Here is a 25,101-nt window from a genome sequence, read left to right on the forward strand (position 1 = left end):
CTCCAAGTGACAGGTCAGTGGTCTCCTACTGATGCCTCTGCCATCTCTCAGACCTCCTCTGTCTTCCCTAAGGGTTGATCTGCAAACCACCCAGCCACCTACATTATATTTTTTGGAACACTAGGAGACCATCAGCCACCTGGGAGGTGTGATGGTAAATCCCATCCGCAGAAAACAAAAGAAGGCTGTAGGATGGCAGATAGTCAAGCTGGTAAAGGCAGTCAGGTGTGAAGGTTACGAGGTCCAGAGAAACCAACAAGGTAGGGCCTAAAACACCCAGCCCATAGCAGATGGTAAATACTCTACAATCAGCACAGATTTCTCACTGTGTGTTAGGAGTGGAACAGAGGCCAGAATATGTAAAAGGCCAGGATGTCACAATAGTCCTGTAGTGGGGCTGAGCCTTGCATTTCTACAGTGTTAAGCTAGCATGAGCTTATTAGAAATTTAAACGCCGTTTCACCTTTTTGCTTTCTGTTGCACACGACACACACGTTAGTTATTGTTTCCCGTTAGGCTGAGAGTTTTGCTTCACATGAGAATAACTTGTTTTTCTACATTGCTAGACTTGCCTCGTAAGCATAGTCTGAACAGTGAGTGCCAAGACCTTCAAGGTTATCAACACTGTTGCTTTTGTTCGAACTGATCAGCGCACGTTCTAGACATAACATATATGCAGCTGCGGACAGCTCAGATACTGGTGCCTTTAATAATACACTGTGTAGGCATGATTGAACACACTTGGAGAACTTTTGTATGCTGCGAGCTTGTGCAGAACTCGATTTGATTCACTCCTGCTAAACTCTGAGGTATGGGGTCACCAATGCAAGCCTAAGAGACCTTCTGTAGTTATAAAATAACCTACTAGCAAGGGAGGGTGAAATATAGGTATATATTTAACCTGTTTTTATTTAGTATTATAACATGCTTTCTTCCTTTGTATTTTATGGAATAGTAACTATGCGGACAATCTTTTTTTTATCATATGTCTGCTTGTATTAGCTAAGATGCTGCACCTGAGATCACGGCATTGAAATAAATATTTTAAACTTGCTCGTGTCTCCCTTTACTCCCTGTTCTGGACTGGTATGAGAGTATATCGAAAGAGTGGTCATGTTTCCCACCCTACCTGAGGAATCCTAAGTCGCATGTTCTGGGTTGTCTAATCATTGGTGACTTTGCTATAGGACGAAGAGCTAATGTGACACTGATGCTAGTCTGGCAGGGTATTTAGTGCTTGTATCAGTCCTTAACCCCCTCACTATTGTTTCCGCTTAACAGCGGTAACGGATAAACCTACCTATAGTTACATAGGTTTTTCAAGCTTGAATTTTTCAAAAACGGTTTCCTTTTGAATTAATACCCAGTTGTGCTACATTGTTTTGCATTGTATCTTCCTTCACTGTGTCGTTATGGCTGATGTTGACATACCGCAGCATAGTCGCATTGTGGTTCGCAATCATTTGCAAGCTTAAAACGTTGGCTTGGAAGGCATGGCAGTTATTCTGGTGGTGAGTGCTGAGGTAGCTTACCCGTTTAAGATCTTCTACTCATCTGTGACATTTCCAGCAGTGGATACAGCACTCAGGTGTTTAACACTTACACTCACACAGTCGTGTCCATGAAATATGTTCCATATAGGACACAGGAAATTCCGATTTCTGCATGGCAGGACGGTGTTTGGTTTAATGGCGCCCTTCCCCACATTTTAACGGCGATTAGATTAGGTCCTTTGACCATTCCAGGCGCTTCTTGACCTGTTTTTGCTGCATTTACCCTGCATCCTAGTGCAGGGACAGTCCCCGTTGCCGAATTGAGACCCCAATACAGCTCCGCAATTGGAGTTATTAGGGCCTTGGTTCAATATATTACCTACAATTTCCAGGGCGGGCCCCTGGTGTTGCAGCGCTCCCGGGTGGACCGAGCGGGATGAAGCTTAGTCCCGTTATGGTTAATGCGGTTATGGGCAAGTCTCCCCAGGATTAGGATGATATGCCTTTCTGGCTTGCCGAGAAATTTGACCAGCTGGAAGCAGTTTTTCCTAATTCGAGTCCAGTAGAAAAACACAGAATTCTTACAATTAGTTTGCCCAAGGACTTGGTGCCTGAAGTCGGTGACTGGGAGTCATGGGGTAGAATTTTTGCATCGTGTACACGAGGTGCTTCGGCACTCCGTCAATGGCTGTCCTGCCGACGGTCATCAAACGCGTTCAGGGTAAACACGGACCTGAGGCTGCGGTTGAATTGGGGCTCGTTGGCTACTCTGATGTAGTTTCCGATCTCGTCCTTTCTAATATTAAGGGAGATGCAGTGAACTTCCAAGTGTCTAATGCCTTGCGCGAGTTCCCCGATGCCGATAAACCCCGTCAGTTACCGAGAATTATTACCGCGGCTTGTAAGACCATATGCCGTAATAGTTTAGGTGTCAAGTCCTTTTTTGCTAAAGATAAAAAACAGACTCAGGGGTCGAAGTCTGACAAAGACGATCAACCCAAAGCTCCGAAACAAAATTGGAACAAAAACAAAAAACAGGGAAAACAACAACAAAAAAAACTGAGCGCTCTTATGACTTGCACGACCACGCTACGATAAAGTCACCTGATCGTTTTCAGGTTCCTGATCAACGTTCTCCTCGTTCTTTACAGGACACATCAGCCTCATCGTCCGGTGGTGGAGGTAGCGGTAGAGGAAGGGGTAGCCAGCAGAGTTGCGACCAGCCCCGACCGAAGGACGGAAAAGGCAAGCAGGATGATTCTTCACAGAAAAGACCCCAGTTTCAGAAAAAGAAAATTGCCACTTTAACAGCGAGATATGCCACAGATAGTGAGAATGCAGCTTCGGAATCAGGTTGGGCACTGACACTGTTGGACAGCGTGGTGGAGATTACCATAGTGCGAGAGGCCCTGCGTCCACTACTGAAGGTGACAGCGACTGACAAGTTCGTTGTTGTTGAGACAGCTGATACTAGAGTAGCTCCCCTGATAGGTTATTTGAAATCGGCCTTTTAATTGAAGGTAACATACAGCGTACCATAAAAGAGGTACTTTGGTAAAATCTTAAAACTACATATGAGGTAATCCTCCCTAGTTTCGCATACACAGTGTCAAAGGAGCATGCGCTGAATTTTGCAGAAGAGTGGGGTAAGGCCCTTGTGCCTGCTTTTTACTGCACTTACTGTGGTTGAGATGAATTCTCTCTCCAACATGAGATTCCCTTGCGGTCTATGCCACAGCATCAACCTCAATATCCCATACGGCTTGAAGTAAAGGCTTCAGTCGCAGAGATCCTTGAACAATTGGAATATCAAGGTGTAATTGAAACTTGTGTGTCTCCGATGAATAACCCTCTTTTTACTGTAACCAAATGTGATGGTTCTTTCCGTTTGGTATTGGATTACCGGCATCTTAACTTGCATTGCCGTACCTGTGTGGTACAGAATACCCAAGGCTTCCCCTGTGGATGGTCTTGTGCGTAAAAGGTTTAAGACCACACTTGACATACCAATGGTCTTTTTGCCCAAAAATTTACTGCTTTTACCAGTGGTGGTACACAGAAGAAATTCAGACGATTGGCAATGGGCTATAAGAATAGTCCAGGTGTGTATTGCTGCCCGTATAGTTTCTCTTTTAGAGAGACTCGACCCAGATGCGTGTTCGTATATGGATGACTTTTATCTCACAGACGAAGAGGTATGGGCGCATCTGTCATGCGTTGACCACATAATTTGCAATTTTGCGGACTTCGGTTACAAGTTGAACTTTGCAAAGTCTCACATTGCCGAGTACACAGTGTTGTTCCTGGACTATGAGCTCAACAATGAAGGTCGAGGTTTGGCTCCTCACTTCTTGGAGAAATGCGCAAAACTGCGCGCTCCTACGAGACTGAAAAAATTGCAATCCTTGCTAGGATTTTTAAATTTTGAGCGAACTTGTATTCCTGCATATGCCAAGCGTATCAAGCCTTTTAAATAAATTAAATAAATAAATAAATATGCTTTGATACAACCTACTTCTACCAAATCGTGCTGGCTGCCTGCACATTCAGCTATTTTGCAATCTTTGCAGGCTGATCTGCTCGAATCTAAATTCTTGCTGACTCGTGATAACCACATCAACCTGGTGATAAGAATCATCCCTGTGGCAGTGGGTTTCACATAACTTACTTTTAACGAAGGTGACACAGTACCTATCGCTTACAAGTCGCACTTGCACACTTCGGCTGAAATGAGGTTTTCCACTGTGACAAAAGTTTTGACAGTAGTGCAAACAACGCGAACTGTAGCAGGGAAAACGCATGTTGGTTGTTACCCCGTATCCTGCCTTGGAGGCAGTGACGAAAGCCAGTGAACCAAATTCTAAAGCTTTGAACCTATGGTAGATACAATGGGCGACATCATTGACGTCTCCGGGTGTCACGTTTATTTTTGATGCCTCCTTAGGGTCACAGGAGTATTTGCAGTATGAATTTGTTCATCCTGCCCTTTGACTATGCTTCCTTTGGAAGATTTCCATTGTATCATTTACACTGATGGTTCTGTGCAAGTTGCGCATGGGCCTAAGCACGCATACGTCTCAGCTTGCGCTATTGTGGTTGGTACCATGGTGGATGGAGAATTCAAGTCCAATGTCGTGCATACGCAGACATTAGAGGACTGTACCGCCCAGTTAGTGAAGCTCTGTGCTCTAATGTTTGCATTGGAGTATGCAGACCCTGGTGTGACTACTCTTATTGTGAGTGACTCTTACTACTGTGCTCAGTCTTACAAATCTGTTCTTTTGGACTCAAAACGACTATCGTGACTCCAAAGGTAGCACAATAAAACATAAAATTATCTGGGTTCGAGTGGCTGAACTTAAAGAGCACCTGCCACTTGTGTATGTAATTCATATTCTTGGTCATCAGCGTGTGGGAGTTCACGCTGTTGGCAATAGTTTGGCCAATGAGGCCGTGAGGACAGCAGTTTTGACATATTTGGTTGCAGTAGTTACACGTTCCAAAAGTAAGATTGATGATGACATCTTGGCAGCAATTGCCGCTACTGAGAAGGGAAGTAAATATCCTAAGGGGTTTCCTTCTGAAAATTCCTATAATTTAAGTCCTGATAAAGTTCCTTATGTGAAAATACCAGACGTTGGTGACAGACTGATTCCCAACGCGGACCGCAGATCTGCGCTGATTACAGCTGCTGATGAAGGTGTTGCTCGGGCGTTTCAGCTTCTGTATCTCAGCTACAACTTTGCTTTTGGTGGCAGGGACTGTACAAACAGACGCTTGATTATGTCCTTCAATGTGACATTTGTCAGCAGATCAAGCCTTCGTCTGCTGCACGTCCACTCCAAACTAAGCATGAGCGGATTTTGCGGATTGGCAATCCGCGAATTTTGCGGATTTGCGGATTCGCAATCCGCAAAATCCGCGAATTCCCGCGAATTTGCGGATTTTTTTTTTTTTTGTGTTCGCCCGTGTTTCTGCCAGTTCGCGAGGGTTTTTACAATTTCGCAATTTGCGAACTTACCTGTCGGGTCGCAAGTTTTGCGAACTTGTTGTTTCTACGTGTCCAGCCTGTTTGGGACACTCTTCTTCATCACTGCCACTCTCTGTCACCACTGCCACTCTCTGACTAATCATGCCACCCTCTGGCCCACCCATGCCACCCTCTGTTTCATCACCACACCCTCTGGTTGTCCAGTGTACATTATTTTCGGCAAAGCAAAGCACACCTTTCCTGCCTCAAGTGACCTGAATTAATTTGGGGCTGATTAATGTGTCACAGAATATTTTTTTAGCTGGCACCTGCTTCCTTAGTGCGCCCTGATTAGTGATCTTTTGCACTTGCTAAGTGCTTTCATTGTTGCAAAATTAGTTACAACACCTGCCCTGCCCCAACTGACAATAATGAATTAGGGGCTGATTAATGGATTTTAACTTCCAGCCTGGCTCCTGCTTGTCTCCCTTAGCTGCAATTCAGGACCTTTGTGGCATATGTGTAACTATTCTGAGGTTCAGAGCAGGGTCACATAATAGTTTCAACTGGCAACTGAACTCTGGAGGGGCCCCTCAGGAAGCACTACAGGAAATGGCTACTAATGATGTGCCTGAACTTTTGAACCTGGTAAGTAGTTACTTTCAGTTTTGCTAAAATCGTATTTCTGCAATTTTGCACTTATTCGCGGGGCGCGAACTCACGCGAACAGTGCGAGCAGCGCGAGCAAAATCCGCTGCTCGCGGATTTGCGGATTTTGCGGGAAATTCGCAAATCTCGCGGATTGCGGATTTCCCGAAAATCCGCAAAATCCGCGAGCGGAACGGATTTTCCGCCCACGCCTACTCCAAACACAGTTGTACATTTCCAATAACCACTTGGTTGTGTTTATTTGGATCACTGCGGTCCTTTCTCCTTTGATACTGCGTACATCTTCGTTGCAGTTGATTCTTGCACGCGCTTTGTATGGGTGTGGCCCCACCGGAGTCCTGATTCATGAACTGCCATAAGAGATTTGCGTGTCTTTGTGGGAGTTTTTGCGTGTGGCACCTTCCATTCGGACCAGGGTCCAGCGTTCGCCTCTAAGACGTACAAGGATGCCATGAGTTCATTGGGGGTCCAAGTCAAATTTTCGTCTCCATACCAACCTGAGCGTAATAGTGTTGTGGAGCGAATGAACCCTGATTTAAAGCAATCATTGAAAGCTAAGGATATAGGTAGCGGCAGGAACTAGCTGGCCAATCTCAATAGCGTACAGCGTGCACTTAATAATCTCCCTAGAAGGTCTCCGGGTGGGCGAACCCTATACGGAATGCTTTTTGGTATCAAAATGTTCGTTCTGGACCTTGAAGGTCTAGACCAGGCGGCAGCTGCTGCCCCCTTTGAGGTAGATGACCATTGTGATGTTTTACAGAATCTACAAGAGACGAGAGACAGTCTTGCAAAGGAACACTTGCCCTCCACATCTAATGCTGCGTTGCAGATTCCGGTAGTTGGCTGGCTACCCCGAGTAGGAGAACTGGTCCGAGAGAAGATTGAGAACAAGAATGAATTTGGTCCCTCATATCGAGCTCCAGTTCCTGTACTTGGCGTGCAGGGCACACAAACAGTCATTTTACCACCACTTCCAGGTTGAAAGGAAAAAAGGTACATCTCCATTGACAATGTCAAATTACACAGAGTGGCCGATTCTTCCAGGTATGACTCCTGCGGTCTCCTGTCCATCAATACTGAGATATTCTGTTTTGGCTCCTGCCCCTAACAACAGGCCTGACGTTGCCTTTGAGAGGCCTGCAATTTCAAGTCCTTTATTGAATACCCCACCTGATGCTCAACTTGATGAGACTGAGTATACTTACCCCACAGACTTATCGATGCCCAATTTTACAAAACTGTTTGTCCACTGATTCCAGATTTTCATTTGACACTAACTATACCACCTCGAAGTCCCCTTCAAAACATTCTGTTTTTGCAACATGGTTTAAAAAACATGTTTTGATTCGTCCTTGGACTTACATTTGGTTAGTTCTTTTTTCAATTTTTTTGTTCATGTCAATTGGATTTGTGGTGTATTTTTTTCGTCTTGTGAATGGACACTACGTTGAAGAGAGGACTGCTATTCAACATATTAACGGAACATTGGCACCCCATTCCTCATCACAGAGATTGAAGAGGCATCTGAGCTTTGTAAACATTACTGCTTGGCCCGTTTTAGATGGGATTGTAGGGGATGCTGTTAAATTTCAAATCCATGGTCCCACAGAGGTTATCAATGTCCCAAATGTACTAAGAGTTTCTATGGGGGGTGTGATAAAACGAAATATATGCTCTGATTGGGATGTTCAAGCCGTAGAGGCTTTGTTTTCCAATTTGAAATATCATTCTGCTTTTGATGCTGAGGATTTATACTTAGATTCTGCTAATTATGGTGATTTGTTCTATTATCAACACTATGGCAATCACTACCTGCATAAGGCAAACACAAGGAGGAATATGGTTAATTATACACAATGGGAAACATCCTCTTTCAAAGTTAGACTGACCCACACTAAATTATTATATTCCAAGTCCTTTCTTGACCAATTAGCTATTGGGGGCTATGAACTGTGGAAAGATACTATTGATCTTAAATCTGTTTGGGGTTCTAAAAATTGGTAAATGCAAGGCACAGAGGCTTTGCATCATGCATGTCTCATCCCAAACCACATGTTGTTTTTGAATTTGACTATTTCATAAACCACCTGCTTTGAATTGGCTACTACTAAAAATTTGTGTCAGATAGTCAAGCTGGTAAAGGCAGTCAGGTGTGAAGGTTATGAGGCCCAGAGAAAGCAACAAGGTAGGGGCTAAAACACCCAGCCCATAGCAGATGGTAAATACTCTACAATCAGCACAGATTTCTCACTGTGTGTTAGGAGTGGAACAGAGGCCAGAATATATAAAAGGCCAGGATGTCAAGATAGTCCCACATGCTACATAAAGGCCAGGGTACAAACTCCAGCAAAATCCATGGAACCCTTCTTTGTCATTTAACAAATATAATGTATTCTACGTAGTCATTGCTACGTGTGGAATGCTTGGGTTAATCTCATCCAGTGGTAATTATTCTGGATCCCATTACAGTGCATAATTGTTTTGCCTACCATACCACCCCAGACAGAAATGAGCAAATTCGCCTTGGCCCTGCTTCAATAGGAATAGTCCTGCTGAGACTGAGAGCCAGATCCCTCAGAACAAGAGCACAAGCAGCCCTAAACCTGTTTAGACCCGTTTGCCCTGGTCAGTCAGGTGATTGAGTCCTATGAAGGAGTGAGAACAGAACCCAAGTTTAGGCTCTTACAGCGTGGCGCTGAAGAAGGCACATAAGGAATGGGTGAAAAGCCTGAATTACTCTCTACCACTGGTAACAGCTTAAGGCTGCATTCCAGTCCATCATTTTTTTGCTTGCCATGCCATCTCTGACTGGAACCAGCCATGCTCCAATTTTTGCATCGCTGTGAATAACATGTTATAACCTTAACTCGGTGATATCCACTATTTCAGCCTGTGAAAGGTGAAAGGTTAGACGGCCCTGCTTGAATTCCAAATCTCTTCAGATTGCTCATAGATATCTGTAGATGGCACAAAAATGTCATATATACCTACCTCCATACACCCAGCTGTATAGAATGAGCAGTAAGCAGGTTTATATATGGCAGGTTCATTTTTTTATTTGATGTCAAAACGTAATCTTTTTTTGTGCATTTTACTTCTAATAGTGCTGCGCAATATCACTGGCTTAATAGCACCTAGAAATAATAAAACTCTATAAAGATGTACATTCTAGTTTAATACACTGGTCTAAATGTATGGACTTTTCTGTGGAAAGCAAATTTCTTTTGGCTCTAAACTGTCATTGTAGGGAACACTTTAGATGTAACTGAAGGTCAAGACAGTAGCCTCAGCCCTGACAGCCCAGGCCACAGAACTTGACGGGCTGGGAGGGGGGGGGGGGGGTTTGGTTTTTTAGGTCGAAGCCTAGAGCTCCGCACATGGGCAGTCTCACTGGCGAGATTTAGTGTTATCAGGAGGTTTCAGTAACAGGCTTTAAGCCCCGCCCCTCTTTCCCATTGGCCGGCATCACCGTTTATGCTAAACGTTGGCCAGCTATTGGAAAAGAGCTCTATCTGACGTATTCTTTTCTCTCTTTGAGCCATCCCACTTGAACGGGGTCACTTGACTTACTCCCGTTGCTAAAGGATTCATATCTTTATGGGGCCATGTGTTTCAAACAAATGGCCCCAAAAAAGATCAGCTGCTGGGCGATACTCTTTTTTTTTGTTTGTTTTCGGGACGCGCTTGTTTGCTCTATGCTGTGGTCTGGTTTCTTCGTGGCAGAGGTGAGATTTCATTCCTTTGTGTCGAGGAGCACACATGGTAACCGGCGGGGGCCGTAGCCTGGTCTTTGGAGACAGCTCTTTAGCATAACCTGCACAGCTCACTGCGCCCATCAATAATTCACACCCACTGCTGCTGACACAGTCTGTTGTGTTCAAGAGGAGGAGGAGGCGAGCAGGGACATGGCTGAGGTGTGAGGCACTGAATGGAGAACGCAGGGTCTGCCCAAGGTCACACATGACAAAAGGAAGAGGGATGACCTTGCGCAGTTTGCCATAGTCAGCACTTCCACCTCATCTTAACGTCACAGCTCCTGCACATCCCACAAGAGGCTCTCCCCCAACCCATAGCTAGAAGCAACCTTACACCATCACAGAGTGCAGTGCGCAGCACCCTCTCTCACAGCCAGCGTCCTACAGTACCCACCACTGTCACCGCTGTCACCGCCCCTCCACACCCCACAGCAACACCCCCACCACCCACAACTCTCACCACCCCGCAGCAAGTCCCCCCATCACCAGCAGCACTCTCACACCATCACCCGAGTGTAGCGCCCAACACCGCAGCGCTGAGAGCCCCGTTACATGCTGACATGCTGGCACCCTGTTGTGTTCAAGAGGAGGAGGCGAGCAAGGACATGGCTGAGGTGTGAGGCACTGAATGGAGAACGCAGGATCTGCCCAAGGTCACACAGGAGAAAAGGAAGAGGGATTTCAAAGTGCAAATTAGCAGCCATCTCTCAAACAAGCATTTAAAATGCAATAGGAATCGCATTTTTAGAAAGTTTGACCTATTAATGCAGGTTTTTAAAACACAAATAAAAGGCATTGCCATTTACAATGTCAATAGCTCAAAATCTCGCAATTGCAAGACCTACTGCATTGTAAATGCTTGTTATGGGCTTTAACTGCTGCATGTAAATGAAGACAACCTAGAAAGGCGCCTTTTGTGCTTCCAAGTTGTCTTCATTTACATGTAATTGCAGACCCATTTGCGCCCCCCTGGGAACACTTCCATGGCCCCCCAGGGGGCAGGACCCACAGTTTGAATACCTTTGCCTTAACTGAATACAGCAGCGTCTCGCAGCGAAACACATGTGCAAGCGCATTCACTCACAGGCTCGACCCTAAAAATGGACTACTGCTTGGGAAAAGGCAGAAACTGTGCTCAAAATTAGTTTGTTTTAAACTCCGGAATGTCTAGAAGAGAGTCATCTTAGTACAACAAGCCTTTTTCTGATGCAATTATATAGGGATAAAAGCTTAAATGCTTGCACTTTTTTGCACAGCACATTTTCCCAAAAACTACGGGGCATATTAACAAGCGGCAGCTATAATTATCGCTGACCGCTGTTAGCGTGAGGAAATCTGTAACCGGCTATCACTGGCGATAATCTTCATGTTAGTGTTGTATTAACATCGCTTAGCGCCATGGAGATAAAAATCCCAGCGATAGCAGGGATTATCGCCGTTTTCAATGGAATATCGCTGGTTTTCCAGCGATATTCCATAGAAAATGGCGATAACCTTGTTGATAGGGCCTGTGGTTTCAGCCACATAATCCACCCCCTATTACAAGTATGCTTAAGTCAGGAATTTAGCAGACGTTAAATTCCTGAGTTAAGCCCCTGTTAGCGATATAAATCACAATGCCTCGTTGTTAATATCGCGAAGCCCCGTTAGCGATAGATTTCCCTGATGTATTCCCAGACAGTCTACCACATGCCTACCTTGCATCTCATTAGCGATGCGAGGCTAGGTGATAATAAATCCGGTCGCTAAGCGTTGAAAACCAACACTAAGTGGCCTTGTTGATACGGCGATAAATTTATCACCACTTAGCGTCCGAAAAGGAACGCTAAAGCGGCAATAATGTATTTATCGCCGCCTTGTTAATATGCCCCTATATTTTGATATACCTATGGCTATTTTCTCAGTTTCCTCTAGGTGAATTCACAAACCCTGGGTACCTTCAGAATCCCCTAGATATGGGAATAAATTATGCACATCTGGCCTGGATACCTTTGGGAGAAACAGTTATGAAGACTTAAGTCTGAGGTGCCAAAGATATCAAGAAAATGAATCAGCACTTTGGGGGAGAATCCTCCGCAGGTAAGGGGTTAAAGGCATGGCCTAGCTACTATACATCTCTCCGTTTGTAACACTAGAACACACTACCCTCTCCAATCCTTACTCTCACACATGCATACACTTACTCACCCCACATAGCAAAACTACTAAGACACAACTCTTCACACAGAGACATCCTCTTCAGATTTCATAAACACCAGTCAGTCATGGAAACCACACATGCTACTTCTCCAGTCCCTTATGAGCTCTGCCTGCTTGCAGAATCCAGTTTTTAGGTCTCGCCTGTCGATGCGCATGCGCATCGAGCTTCGAGACTATGGGGGCTTAACCACTCTTTAACTAACTTGCAAGGAATCGTGGCGATTCCTTGCAGTGCCCGTGACTTTTAAGCTCAATGCGCATGCGCATTGAGCTTAAAAGCGCATGCACAATAGCCCCCAGCCGCATGCCTTGCCCACTCTCTCTCACAGCCTCCCCCAGCTCCGCCCCCTCACTTCTTGATTGCACGGCCGCTAGGCCGTGCCTCCCCTACTCTCCTCCCCCCTCCTCCTCCTACTCTCCTCCCCCTCCTCCTCCTACTCTCCTCCCCTGCCTGGCGTGTTGCACCTCTCCCCGCTCCGCCCCCTCCCCTGACCCAGGGAGAAAGACACTAGCGCGAGATGAGCGAACCCTAAGACACGCGCCTGCTACGGCCATCTTGTTATGATTGAAGCAACTGTATTTTAAGAGGTACTCGCTGGAGTTGTTGCACGCTCTTCCTAACCTCACCGTCTACAGAATGCACAGAATAGGGTCAACAAAACAAACTGCTAATTGCAAAAGGGGGGGTGGGTCTCGTGGATACATTGTTAAAATGGTTCGACACAGTATTTTCAATCAACATCATAAAATTATCAAAAATAATAATAAGAGACAAATAAATCAAGATTAATTGGTTGTTTTGCCGCTTTATTTAAACACACGGCCGCTAGGCCGTGCCTCCCCTACTCTCCTCCCCCCTCCTCCTCCTACTCTCCTCCCCCTCCTCCTCCTACTCTCCTCCCCTGCCTGCTGTGTCGCACCTCTCCCCGCTCCGCCCCCTCCCCTGACCCAGGGAGAAAGACACTAGCGCAAGATGAGCGAACCCTAAGACACGCGCCTGCTACGGCCATCTTGTTATGATTGAAGCAACTGTATTTTAAGAGGTACTCGCTGGAGTTGTTGCACGCTCTTCCTAACCTCACCGTCTACAGAATGCACAGAATAGGGTCAACAAAACAAACTGCTAATTGCAAAAGGGGGGGTGGGTCTCGTGGATACATTGTTATAATTGTTCGACACGGTATTTTCAATCAACATCATAAAATTATCTAAAATAATAATAAGAGACAAATAAATCAAGATTAATTGGTTGTTTTGCCGCTTTATTTAAACACCTGCTCTCGGTTCTCCACAAAGAGCTTCTGCCGAGAACTTGCCTTTCTTCGTGGAATTGTAAACAACCGAAACGCGGTCGAGTTTGGCAAATCAGTGTAGGCAGTCCATTTTTTCAGCCTATCAAGTTTCAGCCCTGGGCGACACTTGGCTCACGTGCAATAAAGAGAGAAACGCTCGTGGGCGTGAGCCGGAAATCTCCAAAAGGGACACCAAAATAGGCTATGAGCATTGTTTTCTTTTAAATGCCGAAGGATTGTTATGGTGCTTGTACCATTGGTTTCAAATAAAGAGCGTTAAGTCCCAGCTCTTCACTGACACACTGTGTGCTCTTGGATTAATTCGTCAAATCTCTGACACACCTCAACCAAACAGAAATAACTATTTAGTATTAGGATATTTCCCTTTAAAAGAGATTTACTACTTTGGAAATCCAAGCTATTAAAGCGATAACAGAAAACACTAGAGCTTGTAAGATGAGTCACTTCTAGTCTAATTATTGCTCTTCATATCTGCCAGAGGACCCTTGCACGAGCAATTCCATGCACATGCCTGCCTCCTATGCGGTACTGCCGGGAGCTAACTGTCCTGCAAATCAAGGGGACACACTGTGCCATCGTGCAAGGTATTAAAAACACAGCAAATAAGCCTTTATTTCCAAAGAAATTCCATTCGGGATGACATTAAAGGTTGCGTAAACATCCTAGAAAAAAATGATAGTCCCACAGGTGCACTGCCTTTAAAGCCGAAATACTGCCATACTCATAAACCAAACCTGAATTAACTTAATTCAAATTGTTATTTTTATTACACCATGTGATTCCAAGCCACTTGAGAGCGCCACTATAAACTGATTATTTAATTGTTGATAAGAACTGCCGAAATATAATTCATTCGTAATTCTAAATTCAATCCCCATTCCCCAATGCATTTCGGATGAAAATCCACCATCAGGGGGTTTGCTTTATTTTTTTTATCCAAATTGCAATAAACATGCTGAAAACTAAGAATAAGAAACGTATGCACGTAAAAATAAAATTGCGCGTTTGCCAACAGTTAACACGCTTTCAATGCCACCACAACCACCACCCCATCCACCACCACATCCACCATCACCTCCACATCCACCATGACATCCACCGCCACATCCACCACCACATTCACCACATCCACCACCATCACATCCACCACCGTCACATCCACCACCACATCCACCACCACTTCCACCACCACCGCATCCACCACCACCACTACATTCACCACCACAACCACCACCGCATCCACCACCACCACCGCATCCACCCCCACATCCACCACCACCGCATCCACCACCACATCCACCATCACCACCACATCCACCACCACATTCACCATCACCTCCACCACCACCACCACATCCACCATGACATCCACCACCACCACATCCACCACCACCGCATCCACCACCACCACTACATCCACCACCACATCCAATACAACCACCACCCCATCCACCACCACCACTACATCCACCACCACATCCAATACAACCACCACCCCATCCACCACTACCACCACCACCGCATCCACCACCACCTCCACATCCACCGCATCCACCACCACATCCACCATCACCTCCACATCCACCATGACATCCACCACCACCACCGCATCCACCACCACCGCATCCACCACCACCACACCCACCACCACTACATCCACCACCACATCCACTACCACCACCACCCCATCCACCACTACCACCACCACTTCCACCACCATCGCATCCACCACCACCACATCCACCGCATCCACCACCACATCCACCACCGCATCCACATCCACCACTTCCACCGCATCCACCACTTCCACCGCATCCACCACCACCACTTCCACCACATCCACCACCACATCCACCATCACCACCACCACCACCACCACCACCACCACATCCACCACCACATCCACCACCACCATATCCCCCAGATCCACCACCACCACCACATCTATATGTGTGTGGCTCTGTGTGTGTTTAGGTGCAAATGCAATGTTCTTGGATTTTCGTCACAATAAAATACACTGAACATAATCTTCACAAAAGTTAATTACAAACATTTAAGCTATTGCCATTATAAATTACAATAACTTTTATTTAAGTATTAATTATTTACAAAATTAAAAGCCATTGTTATTTGTAATATCAATACATCTAAGTCACGTAAATACAACACACATTGCATTACAAATGCAATAGGTGTCACATTTGCGAAAGTTAAAACTATTGACATTGTAACTGACAAAGCTATTAATTTAGCTACTTTCAAAACCAACACATAAATAAAAAAAGTGTCATTTACAATACCAATAGCTCAAACTTTCCTAATGCAAGACCTATTGCATTTCCAATGCTTGTTATGAGATTCAGTCTGCTCGTCATTCCCGTGTCTCCAACATTCACTTATGAAATCATATTTCACTTCGGTCTTATCTTGTTTCTTGTCGAAATGTACAAAACTGTTTTCTGCATTCGCGCCTCATTCAAGATAAGCGCGCCTTGAAGTTCATCTCCCATCGCCATAGAATCTCAGAAGGAATCAGTCCCACTGTGACAGGTGGTCAGCCTATATGTGTACACTTCACAACTACCTTTACTGCCAGCTCACCATCTTGTGGCTTCACTAGACTCTTGTTTGCTCACCTAAATCTCCCCACGCTGCTCTGTGTTCCATAGATCCAATCCGGTGCCATTGGGCCTAAGATAACCCCCAGCTCACTTGAGAGGAATTGAACATCATTGTCTGTCAAAGAGCATCAGGGGTCCTTTCACTAACAAAACATTATTCAGTAAAATCAATAATTATATGTGATTTATCTCAGGTGTCATCAACGCCACATGCGTTAGTTAATGTGATAATAATAAGAAACATTTTAATTAGTATTCCTTCTTCAAAAAGTTCATACATACATAAACAGTATTTTTGAATCCGTATTAATCCTCCCATAAAATACATTCAATTACAAATATGAAGCATTCTAGCTGTCTCCAGTCTAACATCAGCACCAGATACACAGATGAAGTCATTTCTTCTAGTTGCTTTGTAGCACCCGAGAACTCCACATTGCCCTGGCCTGTGCAGTCCACCACAAAGTGCCAATTGCATTTTACAAGCCATACATACATGTACTGTAATGAAAGTATTTCTGCATCAGTCCACCCATTCACAACCTGAGCAGTTTTCACACCACAGGCACAGCAAGGTATCTGCTCTGGCTCCAGCAATCCCAATCACAGAGGGTTAATCCATCACTGTACCTGTATCCTCGACCCCACCTGCTCTGGCCCCTTGTCTCCAGCTGTGCACTCTGTGCTGGTCTATAAATCCCGCTCAAGCTGCGGAGACGTTTGTTCAAATATTTGAATTTGTCACAATAATATTCATAGGATTGCTCGGTAAATACTTTCTTAATGTACATTTGCTGTATTCTCCAACCTTGTTGACTTTACTGTAAAGCATGACAAGTCCTCTGAGCAAGTTTCATTTCAGGTGAGCAATGAGTAGTAAACAAAATGAGCAAGACATTCTCCAGCTTTTCCTCTACACCCCAACTGTAATCACAAAACGATTTAAGATGCCTGGTGATATCCAATCTGTGTTTTCTATATTTTAGGACTAAGATATGTAGAGCGAGAGATATTACCATTCTCCGAATGAACTGAGAGTCTGAAGTAGGTGCATATGGTTTGCTTTCAAAGGCCTTTCAGTTGCTTGTGTGTAGCATGAAATAATAGGGGCATGCAGTATTTCAACCCAGAATTGTCTAACTTTTTTGCAATTATATTGAAATCCTGGATTGTATTCCTACATACCAATTGATACATTCCAAAGGTTGGCGACCTTGTCTGTCAGTCACAGGACAATTCAGGAAAACTTGCATGCAAGGGTGATCTTCATTTCAGGCAAAACTTTCGGTACATTAGGTCCAGATGCAGGGTGCAATAACTTTTGATAAAAGTTTGAAATTGGAATTGTCTTAGCTGGTGCTCCAGCTGAGACCACTTCTGTTTCTAGTTTCAGAAAATGTATTTGGTTAAAGTCTGCTTGGACTAAACTCAAAGGCAGGAAGCAGTAGAGTGTGGTGTTTATCTCACTAGGAGGAATTCCTGAACAATTAATGAACTTTAGAACATCACAGAAAAAGATTCTAACTTATCGCACACAGCTTTTTCCAATAGAAGGTCTGACATGTTTGAACACATCATTGGAGAAACACCGGGCCGCATTTATGATAAATGACGCATCGCTGCGTGAAAGCAGCGATGCGTCACTTCTCAGTGCGCACTCCTTGCGACAATATTGATGCGTCATATTTATAATATGTTGCATCATGTCGCAAGGAGTTACAGATACGTCAGTATTTCCGACATATCTGTAGGCGCAAAAGTGACGCATTGCTGGAGTGTGTCACAAAAGTGACGCAACTCCAGTAATGTGTACTTTCACATGGGCAAGTCCCATGTTTTTAGTGCCTGTGTCAGTCTTACGCCTGCCATGAAGCAGGCGTAAGATTTTGACGCATTAGCGGTCAAGAAATGACGCAGTGAAATCTTATAGATTTCACTGTGTCACTTCCATGACCCTTTCTTGCGTCAAAACGCCCCCCTTGCATACATTATACCTGGCGCAGGTATAATGTAACACAGGGGTTTACAAAGTGACACATCTACCTAGATGCGTCACTTTGTAAATATGGCGCAACAAGGCGCATTTTTTATGCCACTGGTGTGTCACAAAAAGTGACGCACCGGTGGCGTAAAAGTGACGCACAGCCTCATAAATGAGGCCCACTGTGTTTATGTGACATGCTACTTCTGTGGCACATAATGTACTCTTCCACACCCTTTACTTTGCTGTGTTGTTCATACTATACCAACAATATTTTCCTCTGATATCTTTCTTTTTTTTTTGATTCTTAGATCCCCTGTGTGCAAGAGAAATCAGTTTGCTCTGCCCTCCTTCAAGTAGAACATTCCTATCACCTCCCATTATCTCTGCTTGCCTAATGGACTTCCATCCGCCAAATTTAGAAATGCCCACCAGCCCAGTGGTGTTGGACCTGGCATCTTTTGCTGTGTTTCCCCTGTCTTTTTGTTTTCTGACCTCCCGGTTTTGACTCTGTTTTTGCAGGTTTACTGTTTCTGTGCACTCTGTCACTGCTGTTCAGTGTTAAAATGCAAGTTCACCTATTGAAAATTGTATTATTGATTGGTGTTTCCATGATTGGCATATTTGATTTACTGGTAAGTCCCTAGTAAAGTGCCCTGAGAGTTCCAGGGCCTATAAATCATATCTTTCTAGTTGGCCTGCAGCACTTATTGTGCAACCCACACGAGCAGCCTTTCAAAGGGTTCTCAGACCTGCCACTGCAGTGTCTGAGAACTGTTTTTACTGCCATGTCGACTTGGCAAGTGCACCCACTTCCTAATCTTCCCTTTTATTACATGTGAGTCACTCCTTAGGGTAGGCCCAAAATATCCCTCTGGGCAGCGAGCATTGTACATAAAAGGTAAGACATGCCCTGGTGTGTGTGACATGTCCTAATAGTGAACTACAGTGTAATTCATTTTTCAATGTTGAAAGGCTATTTGTCCCATAAGATAGAACGTGGAATACCTGGTAACATTTTACAAGTATATCTTCCCAATGTGACAAGATGAAGAAATGGGGTTTAGTATGCCTGAACTCAGAATGTAGAAATGCAACTTTTAGTAAAGAGGATTTTTATATTCTTGGTTTGAAAATACCACTTTTAGAAAGTGGGTATTATTGTTGCCTAGCCATCCTGCTGGGTTGTGGATTGAATGTCTGGCTTTGGAGTGACAGGGGCTGGGATGCACATTCTCTTCAGACAGCCACTGGAGTGGTCGTGGTGTGTCCTGCCTTTCCAGGTTGGGTCATTTAGAGTGGTGGGCGACATTTCCATGCACCTGAATGGGCGTGGCCTGCCATGGACAATGTTGTCTCCACCTCCTGCTGGGAAGCTGGGCGAGAGAGTACAAACTGGTATGGGCTGGGCACAGAAATTCTCTGCTTCAGAAAATAAAGAGAAATGCAATATACATATTCGGACCCAGATCCCAGAATTTTAGAACTTGCTGGAATCAAGGAATCTGCCGAGAAGAAGAGCTTGAAGAGCTGCCAGGAGGAGTTCTGTCTCTTTGCTGTTTTGTTGCTTTGTTGGGTTGGCCTGCAGTTGCTGCTTCTGCCTTGGGCAGTGAAAGGACTGGACTGAACTTTCTCCACTTGAAATAGTGCTGCCTCCTATTCACAAGTCCCAGGGACAGCAAAGACTTCACTGACCTCTGGGTACCGTCACTAGAATTGTTGGTTTTAGTTGCCACTGAGGGGGAAAGCAGCTGCAACCGCCACCGCTGCTGGTACCATGTCCTGAAGGCATTGTAGAGGGCACCGCTGCACTTTGCACCACAACTCTGGTCTCATCAAGGATGATGAACTGACCGCTGCCACCACCAAGCTGCTGCTTGCACCTCGACCTGTGGGCAGCACTCCGCACCGCTTTACTTCACTCCGCTGCCCTGGTCTCACCGACGATGTTGCTTCTCGCTGACCTTACACCTGTGACTGCATCATGGTTTGGGGTTACCGCTCGTAAGTCATACGACAAACCAACCCGTCCCGGACAGCAGTGCTGGCCGACCAACGCAAGCTCCCACGAACCGGCTTTGTCGCTTGCACCATGACCTGTCACCACTGCAACGAGCATCACCTCACTCCGAACCGCAGCCCTAGTCTCACCGATGCCGCTTGATGTCCGTCACTGAGCTGTTGCCTGCGCTGCAACTTGAGAGCAGCCAACGCTGCACCACTACCCTACTTCACATCGCAACCGCAATGTTTGCCACGACCGGCCCGCACTGACGCAGTCTGCTAGAACCAAAAGGTACTGTTTACGAGTCTTCTGACTCTAATGCCATCCAGCATGGACGCGGTCAGCCGGAACTGGTGGATTCTGTTGTTTTCAGCCCCTCAGTAGCACCGGATGGAGCTACCTGCCTTTTAGCAACTGCATTTTAAAGTCATACTTGCAAAGTGCCTATTTTTGATTACTGTATGTTGTTTTTTTTAGTTTTTGTCTTCTTTGCACTGATAAATATATATATTTTCTAAAACTGCTGTGGTGTCCTTTTGAAGTGTTTTCACTGTGTTACTGTTGGTTATGTACAAATGCTTTACACACTGCCACTAAAATAAGCCTGACTGCTCGTGCCAAGTCACCAAGGGGGTGATCAGTGGTTATTTTTGGAGTGTTTCCTCCTTATCCTGACTAGACTATTTGGACAAGGTGCAAACCATTGCCAACTACAGACCCCTTTTTCTAACATGCGGCGATCTCTGTATCTTGATAGGAAACACTGTCATGGCTGATCCTGTCAAGGTACAAAACGTTTGGCAGATGACCATCATTGGTTTTGAGGGACGTCCACCAAACTTCAATTCGCTTTTTGCTTTTCAAAACCAAAATAACAGAGCAGAAATTTGTTATGAGAAACAAAAAACTAATGAACCCCACACTCCCCCTCCCCAAGTTTTCCCCTTGGTTTGGGGTCATATGTATGACTTATTAATGCATAATACTAAAATATAAATATACTTTGATTTTTTCTTTATTTAAACAATTATATTTATTTATATTATAATTGATTTGAAATAATTTTATTTCAATTACCATTATTTCCTACGGGGTTTACATTTAAGTCCCTGCCTGCATTATATTCTATGGAGAGGTGTTGTAAAACCAGTGGTAGACTGTGTGTGGTGTTAAATTTACTAGTTTTTTTATTAGTAATTTACCCTTGTAAGTTAGGCACCTCCGAACATGGGTGGAGAAATGTAACTCTACACTTTTGAGTAACTTTACACTCACATTTTGTGAATAGCCAAAAGTAGAAAAAGTTACTGAAATGTGTAAATTACTCACAAGTGTAACTTACCTTTGTAGTACCTAGTCTAGACTTGGAACCAGCTGACTTTAAAAAACCCAGAGCCTGAGGGAGAAGCTATAGCTGATGATGGCTTTACCTTTTGTTAAAGGCCATGTACCTGAAATTTTAGGCCGAAACCCTGAAACCGAAATGATAGGCCAGAGACGCAGGCGATGTAGAGGGTCTTTAACAACCGGTATAACCCAAGGCAGAAGGCTTATAAGGCTAATAGAACATTCACTCACTAAGGGTAGAATTTTCTCAATTAAAAAGAGAACATTGAATGGTTGTCTTCTAGGCTTGTACCAGCCATTATAAGCCCAAAGCTATTTCACCGTCTTCAGTGGAGCTCTCAACATTCCAATGTTCAAATAAGTGTTTAGTCCTTGTTGTAATAGTCCATGGTCCAATGTCACTTTGTATAGGCCATGTTGTGGAGCAAGCAGAACTAGAGAAGTTGCTCTGCTTTAAGTGGCTTTGTGATACCTTTTCTGTATCATGGTTGCTGGGCTATCGAAGGGAATTACATGCAACGTGTTGATGGACATCCCTTGTTACTTGTTGTAGTTAGAAAGAAATCTTCAGTATTTGGACTATTGCACAGAGGCACTATGTGCTATATGATTGTGTGTGTAATTCACCTGGACAGTTCAAATATCTTTGTCTTTGTATTCTAGGAGAGTCTTATCTCCATGATGGCTTTATCAGGCACTAACCAGGAGGTATTTTGAATTATGATGTAATGAAGACAGGGAGGCCTGTAGGTCTTCCTGGTGGATTTTTGCAAGTAAATAATGTTTTTTCGTGGAAAAGGGCAAGGTGCCATGCCCATATTTGCTCGTCATAAATGCTTTTTTATTGGTGAGAGGGAAATATGGAGTGTCACATGATAGCCGTGAACCAATGAGTAGCCTTGGAGAGGTCTCATGACTGAATTGCTATAGGATTCCGATTGTCTCTACTACGTATCTCAGTAGAGACCAAATGACATACTCCTGAGGAGCCCAATGCCCCCGTGGCCCCTGATGTAATCATGTTGATGTCAGTAGTGTGCTCTCCACTCCCACAGACATGGGTATATGCAGCGGGCCGGCACAACCCAATTCATGAGCTTACGTATTGCCCTTGCTAGATGCCCCAAGGACAGTTGTTCTTTGCGTCTTGCCCTGGGGGTTGATGTCCCGTGGCAGTGGCAGATCTGGCTGGGGGGGCCCAGGCATGCCTTCGCCCCATTAAAAATAAATTAATAAAGCTTCACAGACTTCGGTGGGTGGCCTTCCCTGGGGGGATATTACAAAATTCTGGCAGAGCACAACGCCTTCGGTTCCCCTTCCACTTCCCCAGGGAGACTGAGTGTCTCATTTTCCCATCCCCGAAGGGTCAATTGTCTCAAGAAAAATGTTGTTTTGCTCCTGTTGGCAAGCTCTATCTGCCAGGAGCATTTTGGTTTGGAGTCCTGGCATCTAAATGGTACTTTTGTTGAGCAGCTTGGGTTTGCTGCTCCCTTGGCAGACCAGTTTTCTGTCTGAGCTCTTTAAGCTCTTTTATTGCATTGGGGGCTTTTTCACAGCCCCTCCTCAGCTAGCAAGCCAAACATTCTCCATTCATTACTCCTTGGGTCCCACGGCCTCCTGACTACTTAAAGGGCAACTGTGGGTCAGCAGAGTCCAGGGATAGATGCTTGATCCCTTCCAACCAAAACTTCAAAGGGGAACCCTGTTATGTTCCCTAACCTAGACCCATGTAGCAAAGTGACCTTTTACCTACGTTTGTCATACCTTGCTCTGCATAACGGTTCTGACACTGACCGTTTACCCAGTTATGTGCTGAATAAATGTCGATTGGTTTCCCTGAAACTAGCCTAATTTGTTATGCATGAGAAGTCTTAGTAAAATCCCCTGAACATGACGTACATAACAGGATTAACATAGAAAAGTCATCGCTATCTTTCAACCTAGGGAGACCAGGCTACTTCGCATAATTACAATTATTGATTTAGGCTCATTTGCATAATCATACTCACAACATATCGATTATGGTAGACCCCCTGAGGCTACCAATTTGGTATAAAAGAACCACACCATCACTAGTTAGTGGGAGGAGATGCTTCCACGTTGACACAAGACACTGAGGTACCAAAGCTTCAACACGCAGAGGTCTGACACCCCTTTCAGGATTCCAACTTATGACCAAGACAGGGTCCTTCGTTCTCTTCCAATCAGATAATGGGTTTGGCTCTTTCCTAGGGTATTCTTGGCCTTACACCCACACACATGCTAGGTACACGTTGATACACTTAGGTAGGGTTTGCATCATTGGAGTACGCTTGATTATTTTCAGATTTATATGCCTGCATATATTCACTGTTTTAGCACCATGGTACAATTCTACCCTCTATTTACTCTGTTGGTGCTTGTAATCTCTTACGTAAGCCTCTTTCTATTGATTGTTGCAGCAAATAGGTTTTATAATATAATGACGCTTATTCAATAAATGCTTAATAAAAACGTCCCCAGCGTTTGTTCTGTGTATCTCTCTGAAGACTTATGAGCATGATTGACTGAGCGAAAAGTACTGTACTGTTTCCGCAATTCCTGAAGGATCAAGGGTGGTCATGTTCGGTGATGCCAGAAACTATTCACTCATTGGTAAGGTTACGGGGTTATAGTGGCACTGTCAGCCAGCATGTCTATAAGCCGACATATCCTGCGGGGGTGTCTGGAATCAGTCTTGACACCAATCCCTTAGTTTATGTTGTCCAACAAATGCACAGACCCTATGTATATTTTTAGGAACTACACTTCAACCCCACTTGTTGCTCTAGAGATCTGGCCATCCTTTGTTTCTGTGGGGTTGGGCCTGCTCAGTCAAGGTGCACTGTCCTCAGCAAAGGTACTCAGTAAAGGAAGAAAGCACTTGGAAAAGTGTGATGTTTTATAAGTGCAACACTCTCTAACATAAAGACTTTCCCAGATGTCAAATTGGGATAGAACACAAGCAGCTAATATTGGTAAATCACATGTGACTAATAAATGTGCACAAATGAAATGCAATGGAGCAAAACATAAGCAGATAATAATAATAATGGAACATTCATAATCAAAATGCAAGGGAGAAAAACCTAGGCAAATAATAAATGTGTAGGAGAATAAGTGTATGTGTATGTTAAGAACAGCAATACTTCACAGGCTGGTCACCCAGCACAGAGCAAATAACAAATTTAGAAATAACTATATAGCTATACATATATGTATATGATCTGAGAAAATACCTCGCCGGCCGCAATATCTTCATCTTAGCCCACACAAGATCGGGTGTTCCCAAATTACAGTACCTGGGGTCAAGTTCTAGACTCCAGTTTTTGTAATATTCTCAATGTACGAGAAATCACCCTTTACGTCAAGGAAACTTACTGGTGCTGGCCAAGCTCCTGCAAGCATTCCAAGGCAAAGGATTCCTCATGCATTCTTGTTGTGCTCCCACACTACATGTTCCAGCCCCTTATCTTAGTGAATCCAGTGAAAGTGAAAACAAATAACCTGAATAATCATGAGTAAGTGGGGGCCTGTGAAGGAGCAGGGGAAGCAAAAAAATGTTTTGTACCCCTTGGAAGTTAATAACCCCATAACTTTAATGATACTAACTGTTTGAACGCATGTATTAATCAACAAATGCACCTTTATTAAACAGTACACGCGGGCAACTTGATGGAATGCAAATTCTAATTCATTTACAAATGTAAAGCAAATAACATTAGAA

This window comes from Lissotriton vulgaris, chromosome 1_2, assembly GCF_964263255.1.
Source record: "Lissotriton vulgaris chromosome 1_2, aLisVul1.2, whole genome shotgun sequence".
NCBI classification, from domain to species: Eukaryota; Metazoa; Chordata; class Amphibia; order Caudata; family Salamandridae; genus Lissotriton; species Lissotriton vulgaris.